Here is a 21,276-nt window from a genome sequence, read left to right as displayed (position 1 = left end):
TCAAATAGTGTATTTCATGCTTCCTTTGACCATTCTCCCTTGCAGTCACACATTCAGTTGCAGTGTCAACAGACACAGAGAAAAGCTGCTGTGAATTCTCAAAAATAGCAAGACTAAAAGTCAAGCTATGAACCAGGTTCTTTTAGTATTCAAAAAACGTGTGAATCATAAAAAAAGGAAGAAAAAAGTTGGAAGCAGATTGTTTCACTGAGAAATATTGTTTTGAACATTTATGTTTTTCTTAACAGTCTTGGCATTTTGGGGACTTCCCCAACCTCCCACCCCCAAAAAAACAAAACAAAACAAACCATAAATTGGAGCAATTTGTGAGCAGTTAAATTATTGATTTAATTAATTTCTTAAAGGTGAAAATCAAATACAAGTATAAACATATTTTTTCTTTAAAATCTACAGCTTTCTAGGAACTTCAACAGACTGGGGATATTTTCTGAAAAATAAATTAAAATATCATTATTAAGATTTTTTTCCAGCTTTAAATTTTCAATGAATAGTAATTAATAGCTCTGAACTTCTGACACTCTATCAGAACTCTGTCCTGATCTGCCTTTCTCCTTGGCTTTGATGCTTACAGTGAGACACAGAAATTTTGGTCCAAAATTACCATAATGTACGTAATACACTGACACAGGTTTTGAAGTTGGATAAAACTTTGCTACTCAAAACTTTGTGTTTTGAGGTTGCACAGACTTTCCATATTTCTCCCTTAAGCAAATAAATCCTGTCTATTTTGCACCTTAAATGCCCACTTGTCTTTATGATATCTTTTTTATTTACTTTATAAAATTAATAAAAATATTTTAACTATTTTATTTATTATATTTAATATACAGACTAATGTTTAGTCTTTTTAACAATGCCACATTAAACCTACCATTTATTCATCACATTATTTGCCTTAAAATAAGAACATTCACATAATTGCCATTGAAATCACAGAGCTGGAGACAACCTAGTTCTGATAAATTTATTGTCATTTACAATTCTAGCACATAGCCAAGAACTCAAATTGTACTAGATATGAATTGGAAATCTGACTTGCTAAGTAAGGGGTAAGGCAGCACTGTGATACCAATGGTTAAGAGAAGTTCATCTCACAAGGCTTCCGCCTTCATGAACTGAGTTGAAATTTGTCTCAAAACCTTTATTTCACCTAAATAGAAAAAAATCCTATATAACTAAAAGCAAGTGATACTTAGCACCATGTAAACCTGCACCTGTCATTTTCTATCAGGCTAAAAGCAATTTTGGGGCAGGCAGGTTCAATTTCTATGCCTTTGTTTCCAGCTACTTCAGAACTGAGGAAGACTTGATAATGGGCATATCTTAAGTGTGCCTGATCTAGGAAAGTCATACTGTATAAGAAATTCCTAGCTGCTTGTGAAGTACATATTTTTTATGATTGTTTTTTTCTTCCCTCATAGGAGATGGTGCTGATGTATGCTAATTAGTCTGTTTGCCCAGATTGACTGAGGCCTCATTTCGAGAGTATTCTAAAAATTGATAAAACAGTGGCTTGAGAAAAGGGTCCTTGCAAACAAAAGAATGGTAAAGATGTATTGGTAATTTTCAAGGGGAAAAAAGCCCAAACTTTTGCAGACAAATTTCACCAACAGGACTATAGAAAATAGGCTAAAGAGAAATGATGCTAATACATGTGACTTCTCACATAACCTTTCCTTGAAATCAATAAAATAAGTCACAGTCATGGTAATTTCAGGAAGTAAATCACCGAAGATAAGCAGTATAACTGATCCAGTGATAAAGCAGAACAAATGATGATAGCTCAGTCTGCACAACAGCACCTTAAAACTTGGGAGACTGTCCCTTGAGTGTGGTAAATGCTGTAACTGTTTGCTAACTCACACTAGAAACTGTGCATATCTAGGAGTTTAAAATCCTGACTTTGTCTTGAAGATTGCTGTATTGGTAATGATTGTACATTATCACCACGCAATGCTGTTAATTGCATTCTTTACCTTCCTGGGCCTTTTTAACCAGTAACTTACATTTTTCTTTATTTCTGAGTCAGACATATAGGTATCATCTTTTATCTTTCTTTAATTTGATGGTATTTTTTCTCTTTGCTTATAGAGCACTGGTCCGTATCTGCTAAAGAATTTCTATTAATTGCAATGAAATACTTCTGGTTTGTCACAGCTGGGTATTGTGGAGCTAAAAAATTTGCACATTGATATCATGACCCTGACTTTACATATGTGGGCACTCTTTGTTCATGCAATTTATTCAACAAATACTAGGTTTCTTGGCCTATTCCAGGAGTCAGACTAATGAAAAGAACTGAGTTTAATCATAACATCAGGTCTAGAGAAGTTCTTAAAGCTACATCTGAGATACAGTGTCCTGAGGCTCTGAAGTAGAAGAGAGGAGGTGACAAACTGAAGAGAGGCTGGAGGAAAGCTGGTAACTGGGCTGGGACTGTGGAGCATGTGATGTGTGATGTGGGACAGCTGGTTTTGTCCAGCCTTAGGAAAAGAGAACTACATGGTTGTATTGTTGCTGCCTCTGATTACCTTATGGATACATCTTTGAGAAAGTGAAGCTGCGCACTTCCCAGGGGTGAACAGTGAAAGACTGAGAGAGATAAACTACAACAAGGGAAATTCCAGGTATACGCAGAAAAGAAAGTTCAGCATGATCAAATAGTAGCCCAGGTTTCCCAGAGAGATTGTGAAATCTCCAGCCTTAGAGATTATTCAAAATTCATCTGAATGTGGCCCTAAAGAACCTGCTCTTACTTTGAATTCAGCTGTGTTTTGAGAAATCGTTGGACCAGATAGCAACCTGATGTCTCTGCCAGCCTAATTTTCTGTGCAATTCTATGATCAAGCCAGTAAAGGGATCAATCTTTCAATGCTTATTCTTCATAATTTCTGAACTTTCCTGTACAAAGTTTGGATTATAGGATTGTTACTACCACAAATCAAGAAAAAAAGATACATAATATATCCATAATTGTTAAACTAATTTACTTTCTGTGTAAGAAAACAGGAAAACTAAAATTCAACTAAAAAAATAGCACAGAATCCCTCAAAAATATAAAGGAAAAGCAAAGTTTATGTCACAAATTTACATAGCATTTCAGCTAAATTGATATCAAATATAAGAAAGAAATATACTTTGGATGGTACAGATTGAAAAGATGCAGCTTTTGAAAACATTCTTTGGCTGTCTCAATTGGATGATTTTCAATCCCTTTAATGTCACAAAAATAGATAATTTTTAAAACATTTCAGAACACAGGGGTATGACTTGGAAATACCTTCTAACCTTAAATAGTAGTAACTACAATATTACTAACAGCATTATCATTCATGTCAGTGCTTTTTAACCAAAATATCCAGTGTGGTGTATTTATAGTGTACCTATTAAAATCCTAAATCCTTCAGGAATTAACTGTTCTTAACTTCCAGTTCCATGTAGTCATGATAAATAACTTCCTGCCTTAGGAATGGATTCTGGAAGAGGAGATAATCTGCTTTTTACCCTTTCCAGTTTCCTGTCCTTTTGGAAGGGTGGAGCCAAGGTGTTGTTACTCTTTTTTCTGTTTATTTCCTTCCTACCTGAGACGAAAGGAATGAACATGCACTGAACCTGCCCATGTGTAATGCTAGGAAACTGGCACTGGGAAAAAAACAAAACTAAAATCCAGTTAGGTCTGTCATGGTCTTATAGATCAGTGCATATCTGAGCCATGAAACAGTATGGGCAGAGCCACCACTGTGTCACCAGCTGTCACAAGAAATTAAAAAGAACCTATTCTTTGGAAGTAGAAAGATTTCAGTACCAGTTATTTATAGAGGATTATGGTCTTGCTGTTAATTAGCAACCGTCACAGTAGCAGCTCTGACAACTGAAAAATGGGCATGATAATAATGAGATTTTGATAAATTTGTACTCTTTCCTGGTAACGCTGAGACCATTATCTGGGAGTAGAACGTGATCTCTTTTTTATGCTTAGTCAAGAGTGCATTTAAGCACCTGTTGATGAGTGTACACTGGCTCACTTGTTTATCTCACTTTTCTGGCTAGAGTTCATAATTCCCTCTGTGAGTATTTTTCCCTCTTCTTAGTTTTATCATCCGGTGGAGAATGAGGTGAGATGAGTACTTGTGATGTCTAGTTCATGGCAGACAATGGAAATGCCCTAGATATAGTGGTTCAGATTCAGTTTTATTGAAAACCTTGCCAGCACTATCTCCTGGTACTTCGTCCCCGTTGCATGGGATGTGGAGATGCCCAGGCAGAGTAGACACTGTAGATGTAAGTGTAGGTTTTTAACTGAAAATAACTTTGTCAAATAGCCTAGTGGTTTTTCTCAACTGCAAGGCCTGTGAAGTATTTGTACAGGGAGCAGGAGCCTTATCAGCAGTGCTGACTCCAGTGCCGTTTATCAGTATTGCGCATGTAGGTTAAAGCTGGTGTCCGTGAGTGAACGAACTCGAGCCTGAAACCAGCGACTGCCTGTACCTCCTGTTTACCCCAGCCCTTATCTCAGGAGTTATAAAGGAGCTGTTCTACCTGAACTCATTCAGATTATGAAGAGGCAGCAAGAAATACCACTTAGCTCTAATTGCTAAGATGCCAGATACCTGAACTTTGCGCATAACAAATCTCTGTTGGCTGCAACCTTTGCACGGCTCAATAAATATGTCTGCTGCGTGGCACTGAGCTCATGGAGTTAGTAACAGAAAAACAAAGAAATTACTTGAAGTTAGTCATGTAAAATTACACTTAAATGCAGAAGGAAATACTGCTCAACAGAAAATGTATGGTCTAATTTTTTGAATAAAGAAATTAATACAGGAAAAAAAGGATTTGTCTTTCAGTACTGTTAGTTAATAGCAGCTTTATAGCAATGTTTGAATTTTACTCAGACTCGAAAGTCAGATGTAAATAAACAAAAAAAAAGAAGTACCTTTTGCCTAGAAAAAACACTTAATGTGTGCCAGTTGTAATGTTGGACTGATACACTTTTTGAAAAACTAAAACCAGATAAGTAATTCAAATTGCACTGTATTTGTTTTCACCTGAACTTTTTAATGTTTTATTTCTGGGAAGAGCAAAGAAAATTCATGTGATTTTTCAATAAATGTTCCCTTTGCACTTTTTAGTCAAGTAAACAGACCTAATTTTATAGTTTTAAGAGCTGGAATTTTAAAGAGAATGGCTCTGGGAAGAGAATTCATTAAGGCATCCAGGCAGCATAGTATAAGTGACTAAGTGGGATTGCTTGTAGTAGTGGCAGAAGTGGAAAACATAAACTGGTGTTTCCATTAGGTGCCTTTATGTATCACGAGATTCTTGAATGCTTTTGTACAGTGGCTTTAGTCATCATTCTCTTTTTTTAGGATTCATTGTTTCAGATTAGAAAAACAGTGCAAGCTATTAGCAAATCACTCTTCTTAAAAAAAAAAACAACAAATCCAGGCATAAATTTCAGAAATACTCACATTGTTCACATTCCCCGTGTTCAGTCTTATCTGGTTATTTTTAACATTCATGTTTTACAAAGAGATCATGTAGAATACTGTTCATGGAAGTGCATTAGACTAGTTCAAAGCCTGAATTTCATCCATTTGCTTTCAAAGGGCAAGGAAAAAAAAAAAAAACAAACCACATTTGGGTACATAATATTGAATGCAGTAAGGATTTTAAGCAACTGATCTCATTAGAGTTGTTTATATAAATCTTATCCAGGCACCTACTGTTTTGTGGGTGCTTATACTTTTAGTGAAAACTTAATTTGTGCCAAAATGCTTTATTTTCCCTGAAGCATAACTGTCCTGGCTTCTCCCTTCAGGCTGTTTATGATTTACAAACAAGGCATTTCAACCTCAGCTTCTTTGGGAGGTCAGTTCAACCAGTGGTCTCCCAGCACCTCTAACACACATAGACAGAATTTATTTTGACACAAAGTACAGCAGTCACAGACAGTTTCATCCAAGAGTGCAGCTGGAGGAAGCATCAGACTTGTGTATAACAGTTTAGAGAGTTAAACCAACTGTCCAGGAAATGAAAGTTAGCATTTCCAGACTCTCTTCAGTCCATACATGTTCTATCTGACTTTTCTCAGCTTCCAGGTGACTGCTCAGCCCCTTAGGTGATAGGCAGAAACATAATGCAAACCAGTCACCACTCTTCTTACTCAATAATTTAGAAAATGATTCTGAAGAAAATTTTATTTTTAATTTTTATTCAGATATTTGGTCTGTGTAGCATAGCCCAGCATTGCATGCTGTATCAAAATTCTTACCTAGATAAGCAGTTGGGCAAGCAAAGAATACCAGGCTAAGCTTTGTTTCTTACGAAGGTAACATTGAAAAAGGCCAACAGCATCTTTCAGTTTCTAAGGAGGTGGTAATAATAGTGATGTCATACTGACTCTTTGAATTAACCTTAACTTAAAATTCCTGAGAAGTAATACTTAATCTTACTTGTTCTTTAGTGGAAAAGACACTGTAGCCCTTTTACTTTCCAAAGTTCACAAAATAAAAGCAAATGAATTTAAATAAAGCAACAACAACAACAACAACACAAAACAAATAAAACAAAACCAAAAACAAAACAAAAACAAAAACAAAAACAAAAACAAAAAAAAAAGGAGGAAACAAAGTAGCCGAACCATGAATACATGAATATCTGAACTTCCCCAATGACATCTGGCAGTGTTTCAGGGGTAAAAGGACAAGACACTTTTTTTGGCTATTATTCTGGCTATCTCTATTATGAGGAAGAGACGGGAAAATAAAAAGTGGGTTGTGATGGAGGTAGGTACTCTAAAAAGGAATAAATCACTTCACATTATCTGAAGATGCAACTACATTCATGTCTTAATCTGGAGCAGCTCGTGGTCCTAAAGAAAACCTCCCCCTTATTCTACTTTGAATCACATCAGAGCTGTCTTTGATTGCGCAAACTGGATTCCTTTGAAATGAGATTAAGGCAGGAGTGCGCCTTAAAATCTCCAGTCCTTGCATTGTCTGTGGGATCAAATCAAAACTGGACTGAAGTCTGAAAAACATGCCTGCTATGGCTGCTGAGTCCTCAGCATGGGCAGTTTGGTCCTCGTGGTCACTCCTTCGGATATACAGCCCTTGCAGGTGAAGGAGTAGAGTGATAAATGCCTAGGAAGAAGGTACATCTTTCTAATGTCTATAATTGAATCTGAAAAGATTTGCCAGAACACTGTCCAAGAACTGGATGTTGAATGGGATCAGTTAATCCCACAGGGGTTTTTTCTGCTTATGTGTTGAGCACCACATAAGCCTGCTCCACCTTATTGTCCGTGTGTGGCAAAGCCAAGGTTGAGCTCCAAAAGAGTACCATTTAGCAAGATTAATATGAAATTCTTTGTTTCCTTTTTTGTGCTCTCACGTACTTTCCTTTTTTGTGCTCTTTTCCTGGTAGGAATGTGTTAACCATTTTTTTCCACTTGTGCAGCGTTTAGAATTAGTAGATGTAAACTGCAGTTAGAGCATAAGGATTGTAATCAAATTGTGGTCCACTTAAGAAATCCCTCACCAAAATACTGTATTTATTAAAATAAAAATACTAAATATTAGTGTTCAGCTTTTAGCTCAGATAAAGACTTAATATATTCTGGCTTCAGAAGTTATTTTGTGTCAGCTAAGCTGATCTTGCTGTTGACATACATATGCTTAACCCTATGGAGATGTGAACTCAAACTGACACTGAGATGCATTTGCTGCAAGCTGGGAGTGAGCACATGGAGAATTACTCTGGTAACTTGGCTTTTCAACTAAACCTTCATTCTATTCCTAGTGGATAAGCATTCAGACAAATGAAAAAACCCTACAGCCATGTACCTTGCATATTATTTCTTTTCTTGAAGGTAATAGGGATTTATATGCTTTATGATTCACTATAGAGCAGTGGGAATGGTTCATGACCTAAACAATATTAAGCTGCAAACCCTAAGATTTTGAACCATGAAAACTATTTCTGCAATTTATGTTTAACAGACAATACTTCCTTTATACCTCTTTATAGATCGAATAGTGTAGTACTCACTGGTACTCATAGAAACAAATGGTTAATGGTGAGGATGGCAAAATAAGCTTTGTAGAAACAGTGGTCACCAAATAAATGTTTAACTAAAACAAATTTGCCCTAGATTTCTTTGGCAAAATAACCGGGACACTGAAAAACACAAGTTTCCCCAGCACTTTTCATTCCCTTTTCATGGAAAACAATAGTTTAAAATTCAAGAAAAGCTCCAGTTTCAAAACACTTTGCTTTCTATTAGTATGCTTTCATGAGAAATTCTTCTTAAATCTGTAGAGGGTATTCTAGGAAAAGTTTTCTGTCTTTAGAAAGTATTTAAAAACTCATAAAAAACATGGTGAATCTCAGTTTGAAAGATGAGTTCAGTGTTTTGCTTTGTGTTTTGGGGTGGGGTTTTTTGTTTATTTGTTTGTTTTGGGGTGGTTTTTTTTTGGTTTTTCCTTTTTTGTGTTTTTTTTTTTTTTTTTTTTTTTTTTTTTTTTTGCTTTTATGTTTTTTGTGTGTGTATGATGTATCTTTAAATATTCCTGGCTTCTGTGTAGTGTTGTAAGGGAGCAGAAATGCAAACCCACCACTGGGAGGGCCCATGGCAACATGGCCCATAACTGCTTTTAGCCAGAGGATTCCAGGAGAGTTGTAATCCCAATAGACCCTGACTGTAACTTCAGGCCAAAACCTGTATTTCAGTAGCCTTTACCTGCTGTCACCTATTCAGTTTGAGAGTCTCAATCTGAGCGTATTCTGTGCCAACCCTTGTCCAAGTTAGAGATCTATGAGTGTGCTGATAATACAAAGACAGAGGAACTGGGATTTCTTGGCTTAATCTCTTCCCTTGGCAGATTTTTTTAATGGGTAAGTAATGAAATGTTACAGGCCTGAAGGTTCTTGAGGGCCCTTCCTAAGGAGAATTCTACTGCTCTCTGTGAACAAAAGCTCAAAGGATGAAATCCTGGCTGTCTTGTAGCTGATGGCAAAACTCCCATTGACTTCAATGGGGATAGGATTTCTTCCAAAGTGCACAGAGTATCCCCAAGTCAAAATGTAAGCACACCGGCTTATTAATAAGTGCACAATAACACAGCAAGCCAAAGGCAGTATAAATACTTACACGGAGTGTGATTCAGTTTAAATGCCAGTAACAGACTTACTTTTGGAATCTATAAAGGTTCCAGATGCCACAGCTAAGATCTCTCACATTCAAACATCTGGATTCACTGATTGCTATTCAAAAGGAAATAATTAATAAAGAAAAAGTGGCAGTGTGGTGCTATATATCTAATGGCACAGGACTTTATAGTGATTATGAGCTATTTTCTAAAGTTTAAGTGAGAACTGGATTCCTTTTCTGCAGTCCTTACTCTACCTTTTTCCAAGAGAAAGTGAAAAATAACAACTGGAGTTTACAGAGTGCTTAGGAAAATGTCAGAAAGTTTTAAATCTGCAGTCTAAAAATATGAGAGAATTAATTAATATGTTTTCCATTGTATAGATGTCTCTACAAATTAGCTGGCATTTATGTGTATGTTTAAGTTAGAGACGAGTATCCCACTATTAGCTGCTTTATTAAAAAAAAAAAAAAAAACACCAAAAAAAAACCCAAAAAAACCCACACAAAAAACCAAATCATATGTGGTCTAGGGACATCTTTCCTGTATGGAGTTAAGTGAGGCTGAGGGCAGTGGCCTGTTCGTTTTCTCTCTGCTTTAAAGGAGCGCATCTGTTAATTAACTTGATGCAAATGAGAAAATTACCTTTTACAATAGTTGAATTTGCATATTAATTTTCAATGTTTCTTATCAAAGAAGAGTCTTGAAATCATTCTTCCTGCCTGTAAGGGCCACAAAAAAAAAGATATTTCATGCCTTGGAGAAAGAGGGAGAGGGAAAGAGAGAAGCCTTTTACATAAGCTGTTTTTTCTGGTTTTTTCAATCCTATCTTTGGAGGACTGGTGACCCTAACCAGGGGCTGCAGCAACAACCTTTAACAGTGGTCTGATAAGCCTGTGAAGTAATCACCTTTTGTCTAATCATTTCCACTGCCATCCTATAATGAAAGCATTTGCAATGCAGGCAGCTACTCAGTAAAAAAAAAAATTCTTTCTACTCATTGTCACATGATTTTTAGTTTAGAAAAACTATTTTTACCAGCTTGTATAATTGTATGAAATGTATCCTACTAAAACTGCACTTGAAATTCTTACATATTCTTGTGACACAGACCTTCAAGCGGTGCTCATTTTTATGCTGCAGATATCAAATGCTGACTCCTCTCAGTTGTAATTTTTGTTGAGCATCACACATGAGCTCTGTATTTTCTTACGGTGAATTTTATATTTAGTTTCTTCTTTTTTACTGCCTTTGTTACCTGTTATGTTAACAAGTTTATGCTGCCTTTTCTTTGATCTTTCTTCATTTTATCCCATGTACATTACTCCTTGAGCCTTTCCTGAGACTGAGCTCATATGTTAGGTTAACAAGTTTATGCTGCCTTTTCTTTGATCTTTCTTCATTTTATCCCATGTACATTGCTCCTTGAGCCCTTCCTCAGACTGAGCTCATCTTGGCATGCATCCATGTATAGCAAGGGCTGCAGAGCATGGAGGTGATCTTGAACTCAGTAATCATGGTTCTGTTCTCAAGCAGAGCCAGCACAGGGCAGAGTTCGGAGCACCTTTGCTGCCAGTCAATCACCCAGCTTCTAAGGTGGGCTCTGCTGCTTTGTTGTCATGATGGATAACCAGCTAAGACTGCCCCTTCCTCTATTTTACTGTTAAAATAGATTTGATAATTGGATGGTAGCAAGACACTAGGAAATTAAAATCTTAGCAGATTTACTGATGCTGCAATAATTGATGTTGTGTATTTCTTTAATGTCTGTAATTACAGAAATACATTGAGCTAAATTGAATGCAGATTCAAAGACAAAGAGGTTTTGATGGCACTGCTTGCTTTCTGAGATATTCCATGGAAGCAACTGCTGCTCTGGCCAAGAAGCAATTCTAAGAATGTTCCTCTCTCCAGGGTTTCACGTGAATTCCCGGTCAACACACGGTACACATTTTGCATGCAATGAAATGGTTTGTCAGGAGTTATTAACTTTAAGCAATTTTCATATACTTGAGGAAATTCCACCATTGTGGCTGAGAACTCTTCAAATTAATTTATTCCACAGTTTTTCAAATACATCAGTGAACAAAAATCATCTCACTAGAGCCTTTTAAAATGCACCCTCCCCCCAGAAAAAGTAATGTATCCCCAAACATCAGTAAGTTATTAAACTTCTGGCCAAAGAAGGCCCAAAATTTTAAAAGGTGAATTTTTTAAAGGAAATTAATTATTTTTTAAAAATTTAAGGTCCCAAGTCTGTATTAAGTATTAGAAATTGATTTTCATTCAATCACCTTTTAATCAACTTCTTAAAATTTAATGGAGGCTCCTTGATTCTGAAAAAATTCCCTGTGGTGCTTATTTTAATTGGTTAACTATGCACTCATATTTTGTGCAGTCAGCAGCCTTGTTTTAATTATTATATTTTTTTCAAAATCCCTTCCAAACCTTTTATGAGTTTGTCTATATCTGTATCAGATATATAACTTAAGAATATATGTCTTTTAACTGTGTTCATGAGATAATGAGTTTTTCACAGTTGAATTTATGCCTGTGCTAATGAACCACAAGGTAAATGTTTTCCCCCTACATCACCTGAATATCATTTCTTCATTGATATAAGTAGACAGCTATATGCCAAGGAAAATAAATTTTTACAATATTAATAGGCATTATCATGAATAATGAGAGCATAATAGAGTACTACATGCACATCCTGCAAATGTGAGAATAGTCACTATTTTCTACCAGTAAAGTGTCAACATTCATTTACATCATTTAGTACTTTATTAAGCTCTTTGCATTGCCATCAAATTATAACCAGAAAGATAAATTAAAGTTCACAGTGAGTTTTGTGGATTCCGCTGTCTTCATTGAAATGCCTTCTATTCCTTTTTTTTTTTTTTTTTTGCCATGAAATGTTACGGATTGTCAAGTATATTCTAATAAGCAGTGCTCTATAAAGTTGGGGGTTTTTAAATGAAATTTCTTAATAAAAGTCGCCACTGAAGGGAAGAAAAAAAGTTATGAGCATTTCGGAAGAAAATATGTCAAAGGGTAAAATGGGACCTGGCAAGGTGTGACCGTCAGTAGAGGTGACTAAGCCTTCTTGCTGAAAGGAGCTGGGATAATCCATGAGAATGAATCTATTTAAATCCTGTCCACCACTTGCTTCAGACCTTATTAAATAGTTCAGAGGAAATGATTTTAAACATTATTCCTCTACATTAATTTATAATATTAAATGTTTAATAAACACAGTATTTCAAGCAGGCAGAGTTTTGGGGGGCAGGCTGACTGACTTGGATTATCAGATAGTTTAGAGGAATAACACTGTCACATTAAATTAGATATCTTATTGAAAACTGCTGTATTCTACCAGACTCAGTCATTGTAGGAGAACAGGTCTGTTTTGATACTGTTTTGCATTATAAAAGCATTTCTTTAGTCAAGGCAAAATTTGACTAAAGATTTTAAAGGGAAGGGAAAAACTTACCAATTGTACAACAGTTGGTCCAACACAAGTCCTAGATTTAGTGCTGTGATTGTGTGCATTTTTTGTATATAACTTGTAGCTCTATGTGCATCACTAAATGCAGAAAATGTGGAATCTGTATGTAAAGATGTAATAACCCTTAGGTGCCTGATTTCCATTGGTAAACCATTCTTGGTACCTTTGAAAATATTTCTCTTTGTCTTACTCTGTGGTTGTGCATTCCCCAATATAATGCACCCAATAATGAAACATAAAAATACAATACTGGGCCTGAGTATTTCAATGTCCTAAGATTTTAGTAATGTGTGTTTTTCTGCATACCTGTCAGCCATAGACATAAAGAGTTTTCATTTAAGAAGCATTCCTGAAATCTTTGGTGTAGGTTGTTAGTGGTTTTTTGGGGGGTTTTTTTGGTGGTGTGTTTTTTTGGGTTTTTTTTTTTTTGTCTTTTTGTTTTTCTAAAAACCCATTAGTGTTTGAGGAAAAATACCATCTGATGTTGCAATTGAGTGGCTTCACCTTTCAGGGTAATGTTTAACTGTAGGTGTAAATGTACGTAAACAGAAAAGTTTTTCTGTAGGAACTCTGTAGTTTTAGGCTAAGAAGCAGAGAATGTGTATTTTCATCAGTCTCTTAATTATTTCTGCTAAGCTAAGTTCTACAGCATTTCTGAAGCCAAAAAAATTGGAAAGAACTATCAAAATCCTTAGGATCATAGTACTACTTCCCATCACAAGCAACTGTGTTTTCTTATGCTGGTCATAAATGTATTAAACTAGGCTCTAAAAATGTTTAGGTTTGATTCCTTAAATGCCACTGTTTATCTGCAAAGGATCATAGACTAATACACAATTTCCAGTCTTCAGCCTTGATGTACCATTATCTGTTTTATTTTGTGCCTGTAACAACACCATCCTTAAGCTTATATGGCTCTTCTCTCTTTCTGTGGATTTGCAGGGATCATTAATCGCCCTCTTAGACTTTTCCAGGGTAGAAGGGTCAGGCTGCTTTCTCTCTCCTTGAAAAAAGACTTTGCTTCCATATTGATTTGCATGGTCCTTCCATTCCCATCTAGCTTGAATTCATGTTTGCTGATGATAAAGAACAAGAACTGCTTAGAGTATTCTACATGAAATCCCAGCAGTACCAGGGAAAATAAACAGTAATTATGTTTATTCTAGTGCATAATCATACCACCAGCACAATACTTTCCGTTCCTCCTATCTGTTCCTAAGTTAATGACCTTTCCCTTTGCACTACAAAAACTGATGCTATTCCTAATATTCGAATTCTTAAGTAATTTTAGTTCCTTCCTGGGCCACTTTCTGATCTCTTCCACATTGACTATAGCCTAGATCAACCGAGATGTGATAGGATTCAGTCTCAGTTTTAGGTTTGCTGTTTGTGCTGGGTTGCTTCCCATCTCTGATGGCTGTGTCACTGTATCTCTCTTTATCACTAGAAAGCGTCACAGCAGTTCTGCTACTGTGTGTGCCCAAGCTTTGATAGAGAACTGCATCTGATGACAGTTTGATTTTCAGACTAAGCTTGACAGTAACTTTCTGTCAACGGCTTTCTTCCTCTCCTTCCTTTGCTTTCTGTTTGTTTTGGGTTTTGTTTTTTTTTTTTCTTGCAGCATTCATGCATTCCCACTAGGATTTTGACACAACTCCCTCAGCCTTCCAAGGTAGAAATTTTTGCTGCTTCTTTTCTTAGTTACTGTTAATATTCTGTTTATTATTATAGTATTTTCTGACATTTCTGACATGATTTATTCAGCTAGGCTGGGAGTTCCTAATTTCAAGTTTTGTCCTCTTTTTTAATATGGAAATTCTGGAATAGTATTGCTCTAGAGAGTTCTACATTCTACTTCCATGTGTTGCAGATCAGTCTCTTAATCTGATGATTTTTTTTTTTTCCCTTGCATTCATTTTTCATAAATGCTTACATTGGCTGAACATTTCTGTAATTCCTAGGAATTAATAATCAATAATCTACCTATTTTCCTTTCCTTTTCAAGTCTTTATTCTCCTGCTTTGAAATTAAAAGTCTCTGAAATTGCACTAGCAGAATCACTGGAAATAACACTTTATTGACTGTTTTTCCTAAACTAAACTTTAGTATGAAATCAGCAGAATCATTGCTTTCCACTTCCTTACCTAAAAATTAGTCAAGTTTTCCAAGTTTCCTCAGATTTGTACCTCGTATCCTTACTTTTGTCTAGCATTGCATACTTTTGTTCACTGCCTACACTTTGTTACAAACGATGATGATTTGATGGCTTATGGACTAATTATAGGTAAGGTGCTTCTCAGGTGTTTAGATCTGACCTCCTGGATTTGAGAGGAATTCCAGTATTTCTTCTCCCTGATTTTGTTTGGTCCTTGGGTCATGGTATTCCATTGCAATTCTCAGTATATTCATAGCAGTTCAAAGTATATTCTCTTCATGTCTCCTTGGACTCTACTCTCCCAGGCTACACCTATGCCAGGAAACTAAACAAAACAATGGCAGTTGAACCTTACTTTTTCTCACAGCTAAATAGCAGGGTCAATAGCAGGGTTTAGTGCCCAGGCACTATTTCAGACTTCTCACCTGTCACGAATAATTCCTACTACACATTTTGCATGTGAGCACCTCATGTCAATGAGAGGATTTAACTTCATGGACATGGACTGTTCTATGACCCTTCGACTCTGACCCAGAAAATTATCCTTGGCCCATTTTATGTGTGAGCTCATTTTTTAAGTACAAACAAACCCAACTGTCCTCATCATCCTTTTCTGCTGTAACTAGTTTGATTTCTGGCTTTTGCCAGGCACTTTCTGTTTGTATTTTTCATTCTCCACTACAGCAAATCTGTTTGTCAAAGCAGTCTTTCTGTAGCAGGGAGTGTCTGAATTTCCCTTCATGCAAGTTACTATCTGCATGTCTGGGCATCTTTAGGTGAATATTTGTTCTGTCCCTACTGAAACACCATCTTTCCACTCCTCAGACATTTTTCCTCTTATATTCTACTTTTTGAAATATGTAGCTTCATCCAGGTAGTCGTCCAAAGATAATACACATTCTAGCTTTCTGGACCTACTCTGTCCTAACCATTATCACCTCCTCTCTATGGACCCTAACTTTAAAGAAATAGGGGGGAAATCCCATCCTGTTTGTAAACTATTTGACTGCTGACCGTTTGGTTTTTCAATCTAATCCTACTTCTCTGCTTTGGCTGAGTTGGATGTCCATCAGCAGTGATTAAAATCTGAAAATTTCCAGCACCAGTTGAGCTAAGAGCTGGTAAGCCCATGTGTAACTTCACTTCAGAGTAATTTTTACCAAAGTGTAAAGTCCTGGGAAAATTTCAAGCACTTTTCCAACATAAATCTCAGGTAACTGAAATTCAACATTAGGCTTGATATTAATCCCATGAAACTGAATAATAAAAATGCTAACTTGAAATTTTAAGCACAACTTCCATTTCAAAGAATTGGAGAAGTTTTACATTCTCATATTTACCTCCTTTAAACTCTACCATCCATCAACAAATAACTTCATTCTACTGTCCACGTTCTCTCTCAATCTACATTCTACACTTTTGGGTGCATCAGGAATTATTCCACTTAGGGTACAGAAAAACAAATGTCTATCTATGTAAGCCTATTAAGACAAAATTCTGTGTGAGGACATAGTTGAATCTTTTACATTTATTTCCCACTAGAAACAGGCTTTATGAATTAGTATTTAGACTGAAACATGGATTAGAATAGAATAGAATATAAAGTAGACTTACAGAAACAGCTACGCTCTTTCCCCAGCAATGTAAGGTGATTCAGAGATATATGCTGGAAACTATCAGAAGGATCTGTAGAATTATCTTGCTCTGAAGGGAAATTCTTAGTTCATATGCTTAAGTGTGACAATTTGGACATTTCAAAACTGTCATCTATGATGTCTGCAGGTAATCTAATTGTTTACATTTGCATTGTTCTCTGCAGAGATCTAAATATTTAATCAGATGAGTTCCTAATGCTATCTGAGCTTCCTTGTGTTCCTCAATAAAAGCAGCTATTTTATCAACAAGTGGTTCTTAAACTTTTGATGTGGTAGCTGGAAACCAGACAAGATCCTCTAGGGTATGAAATTACTTAAGGTGTTCAAGTTTGCAAATACATTAATTACATCCTTCCTGTATTCTTGTATTGCTGTATCTGCCTGCTTCAGTATCTTTAGGTTGTATTCAGACCACCAGCTCAGTCAAGGAAAGAAGTCTTCTTTTATGTCTTTGTAAAACACTATCTCACAGTCCAACCAGAGCAGGACTTCCATGAGGTAAGCAAAACCAGGAGGTACATTAATAAATATATTTACACCAGAGATCTCAAAACCTACTTATGGGTCATTTATTATTTGGTTTTATTTAGTTGGATTAGGTTTTACATTCAGATATATTGCCAACTTTCAAGTTCATGGATTTCAAGATTAAATAGGCCTGTGCATCTAGTATACTTTCATCCGTGGTCTGTGGTGGATTGTCTTGTTTGAGCTTCAATTGCTGGCTGAGATGGCTGCAAATCTGTAAAATCCATATTATTTCCAGCCACCATACAAGTGTCCTTGATAGCCAAGGAGCGAAAGATACATTTGGCTGGCACTGTGTGAGGAATGGATTTCACACACAGGCAACCCTCCAAAGTCTCCTAGTACTGCAAGAAGAGTAGACCCTAGTGCTTTTTATCTTTCTTTGTGTTTCTAATTGGTTTGCCTCCCTTTATCTTAGTTCTTCTCTCCTCTTGAAGGCACACAATTAGAGCTTCTTCAGTCTCCCTCAGATAAGAGATGGTGTGGCTCTGACCTGTGTATCTCTAATCCTTCTTACATGTTCTTTGCACTGGAACCACTGGAACTGAATATTAGCTCTGTTTGCTTTCTATTATTTTTATTGTTGCTGTTGAGAACATATCACTGCTTGCATTGCTACAGTACTGATATAATATTTTAACACTGTTCTCCATTCTCTTCCCTCATTATGTTACTTCTTTTTGCACACCTCTACACATTGGCCACAATCCTGAATTGCTCACAACTATATGCAGGTTCTCTGCCCACCTAATCCTTACTGTTACCATGAAATTCATCTTACCTGAATTTAACATCTGAAAATTGTAGACTGGAAGTATACACTAGGAAACAAGGCCCAAATGTTGCATCATGAGCTTAGAAAATGAGCAGAGGGATATTTCAGGAAGCCCCACAGTTAAGAACTCTGAGGTTATGCATGGTTTAATGCCACAAAAGTGGGTATTTTAAGGAGCTGAAGTGGTGCATGATAAGAATCTGCTAGGTTGTTCTAGCAGAGGAATTCTGGAGATGATAATGGATTACAAGGGCTTAGTGAACAGGGAAATGAGGAGATTTCAGCAGTATAGCACTAAAGCAAGACTTAGCAAAATGCTAGCTATGAGGAGGAAGTAAAGATAACAATTAGATAGTGTGTGGAATGGGTAATGTGCTGAAACAGAAAATAGGAAGAAGAAATGAAAGGGCAGCATTAGAAAATAAAATTTCTTAGGTGCAATTGTGGCAAATAAAAATTAAACAGAGATACTGGATACAAGGGGAAAGATAGTCAAAGGTCAAGGGATAGAAGGCAAAATATGGAGTCAACAGAGAAACAGCTGCTGGGAACATCAGATGACAACAAAGAGGCAGCTTCAGAATAGAGCCCAGTCCACATATCAGATAGATTAACATAACTCCATCATGGTCAACCAATTCATTCTTGATGGTAAAATGACTCTTAGTGTTACATGTCTCTAAGAAACCCTTCCTTTTTCATTAAAATATGCCATAGTTGGCATGCTTATTGAAAGTGGATGCCAAAAAGTTTAACTCCGAAATCTTTACTCACTCTTGTCAACTAAATAAATAGTTAGATGGTTTATTTACCTTGACTAAGTATGTTTGCAAAGAACTTAAAAAAAATTAACTTCTGAAAGTTTTCTTTCTGTTACTAAATAACATCTGAACTAAACACTATTTGAGCAGCAGAATTTTCCCTTTTTTTTTTCTTTTCTGAGCTCCAGCTGCTATTGAAAGATAAACCTTAACTCATCTTCGCAATTATACCTTATCTTAATGTTAAATGACGTTTGGTTTCGTTTGAGTGATCAGCATAATGAGTCACTACATTGTTGATAATAGAGACAATTGGACAGTCATGCACAAACATAACACAAAATACTCCACTGAAATCTTTGAATAAAAGTGTTTTTGCTCAAGTGGCAACAGTCTGCAACTCATTATCATCCTGAGAGGCATGTTTTCCACAGATTGCATGGACAGATTTTCAAACCCTCAGACCCCTAAACAGAAGCTCTATACAGAAGGAATTCTGTGCCCAATGTGAGGCTATAACCACATAATTTGATATTTAAAATTGGAATCCTGTTATGATGTCAGTCTAGCCCCTGGGATATCATCAAGGCAGGGCCAGCAAAGGGTAGCACGCTTATTTCCAGAACCATTCCTTCTGACTGTGTAGTGGAGTTAAAAAACTAAAAAATTTTACTGAGAAAAATGTAGTAATATTGGAAATAAATTTTAATCAAATCTTCAGATTTGGACCCCCCTTGATTTTATCAGAAGTCTGTCTTAATCAATGTATGGAAATTTGTATCTGTAGACAAATGAAGAAATAACCATTCCGTATGTAAGATGTTTACTGTAGAACTTCCATTTGCTGTGTGAAATAATAGAGACAAGTTAGTATTCTGAATATATACACCTCTCTCATGCTGATTTATATTCCATCAAGATTATAATTTATCAAAACTGAACTTCATTTGCAAACGTATAACTCTTACTAATATGGTTTTTAGGAGACACATTTTCTTCTACGGCAACACAATAACTACAAAAAAGGTTCATCCTAGATAGAAGACTGATTTTTTTTTTTTTTTTAAATCCCAACTGATCACATCAGAATCCTAGAAACACAGAATCAAAGAAGAAAAATAAATAAAATAAAATAAAATAAAATAAAATAAAATAAAATAAAATAAAATAAAATAAAATAAATCATGGAATACAGCAAAAAAAAATATCATGGCATACAAGTACAGTTTTGCTTTACTTACAAAAATACATTAAAATACAGTGCAAAAGTTTTAGATTTGACAGCATATTTTACATGAGTTGTTCTTGTGATAGGGAAGTATGTTGTATTTTTATGCACCACAATATTGTCCCATATACTGTCCCAGACAAGTAAGGATACTATTATTTCATGCAATATTTATATTACCTTAGAATTAAAATATATTCAAAGATATTTAAAATGTTGTTTTCATTCCTGTTAGTTGTATATTAATCTAGATTGTTATATTGAGTTTGGAAAGGAAATCAGACAGAAGGTAAAAAGTTCTTTCTTCTCAGATGCCTTCTAAAAATGAATAATTTTGGGTATCATCAGTAGATTTGTGCTATTTAATCAGCAAAATACTCAGCTGTATGGGTACGTTGAAGATATTTCAATGATACAATCTATGTTCAGAGATAAAAGGCAGGGCTTTTTCTCAAATCTCTGTGACTCTTGGCCTGTCCTAGAATTTAAAATCACAACCACTACAATAACGTTTCTAATTTTGAAAATATTTTTACCCAGGGAAGGGAACCCACTGTATATTAAGGTTACATTTTCAAAGGTGACTAGAAAGTGAAAAACCTTTGATGTCAGTACCAATAAGATGCAGAACATGTCCCCCTTCTTCCTAAATTTTCGAAGACTCAAGCCCAACAGGTGCAGTTCATCATCCAGGAATGAGAATTATAACCTGGTCAATATAGAGATTAAAGTTCAGTCTCCACCTGACAGCCATATCTACTGTCGTCACTCTTGTGGCTTCATGTGTTTCGTTTTCATCTCTGGTAACATAATGCAAAAGAAATTACCCTTTTTTTTTTTTTTTTTTTTTCTTTTTTTTTTTCCTTCTTCTTTTTTTTTTTTTTCTTCCTTGTATAGCATCTGCACCTTAGTGAAGGGCAAAAGTTATGTATAGATACCTCTTTCTCCTCCTCATATGACACACTGGGTAAACCTGTTTCCTTAGCTGTCATGTCTGAGTTCAGTCCACAGTTACTTCCTTGTAACCTTCAAGCACCTGGTGTGTCACAGGGGGCATCTTCTGCAGTATTAATTATCTAACATTAGGAGAAAGCTGATAGTGAGGGTTTCCTATGCTCTGTAAGCAAGATAGTCTGTTTGTAGTTTTATTCCCTGTTACTAATATGAAGATGGATTTTTTTCCCCTCTCCAAGGAAAGCAGTGCCCTAAAAAGACTCAGGAGTGATCTAGTAAAATTTCATATAATATTCTGTAGAAACCAGTCTTGCACAACATCAGTCAGTTGAAACTGATGGATCAAATTGATGGATCTGCTCAGAGAGAATGAAAGCAACCTGTCAGACTCTTTGACTTTGAATGACTATTGGATGGCTCTCAAAAGCAGAAAGAAAAATGAACTGCTCAGAGTGATGGAAAAAATTAGCTCCCAAAACAACTGGAAAATATTTAAACATTACTCCTCAGTGTATTTGTGAGCAGAAGAAGCCAGC

The 21,276-nt window shown here is 35.9% G+C and overlaps 1 protein-coding gene across 1 annotated transcript in view; it reads left to right on the top strand.

The window, feature by feature from the left end:
* Window positions 1-2,404: 2,404 nt before the first annotated feature.
* Window positions 2,405-21,276, top strand: part of APOB (apolipoprotein B) — a 59,992-nt gene continuing 41,120 nt past the window's right edge. The window contains exons 1-2 of the mRNA XM_040060367.1: window positions 2,405-2,409; window positions 15,559-15,561. The gene's annotated coding sequence lies outside the window, so the exon portion shown is untranslated. The remainder of the gene's footprint in view (window positions 2,410-15,558; window positions 15,562-21,276) is intronic.

Source organism: Hirundo rustica, chromosome 3 (genome assembly GCF_015227805.2).
Source record: "Hirundo rustica isolate bHirRus1 chromosome 3, bHirRus1.pri.v3, whole genome shotgun sequence".
Taxonomy (NCBI): Eukaryota; Metazoa; Chordata; class Aves; order Passeriformes; family Hirundinidae; genus Hirundo; species Hirundo rustica.
Note: the sequence above shows the minus strand (reverse complement) of the source record. Positions and strands in the feature narration are given on the sequence as shown.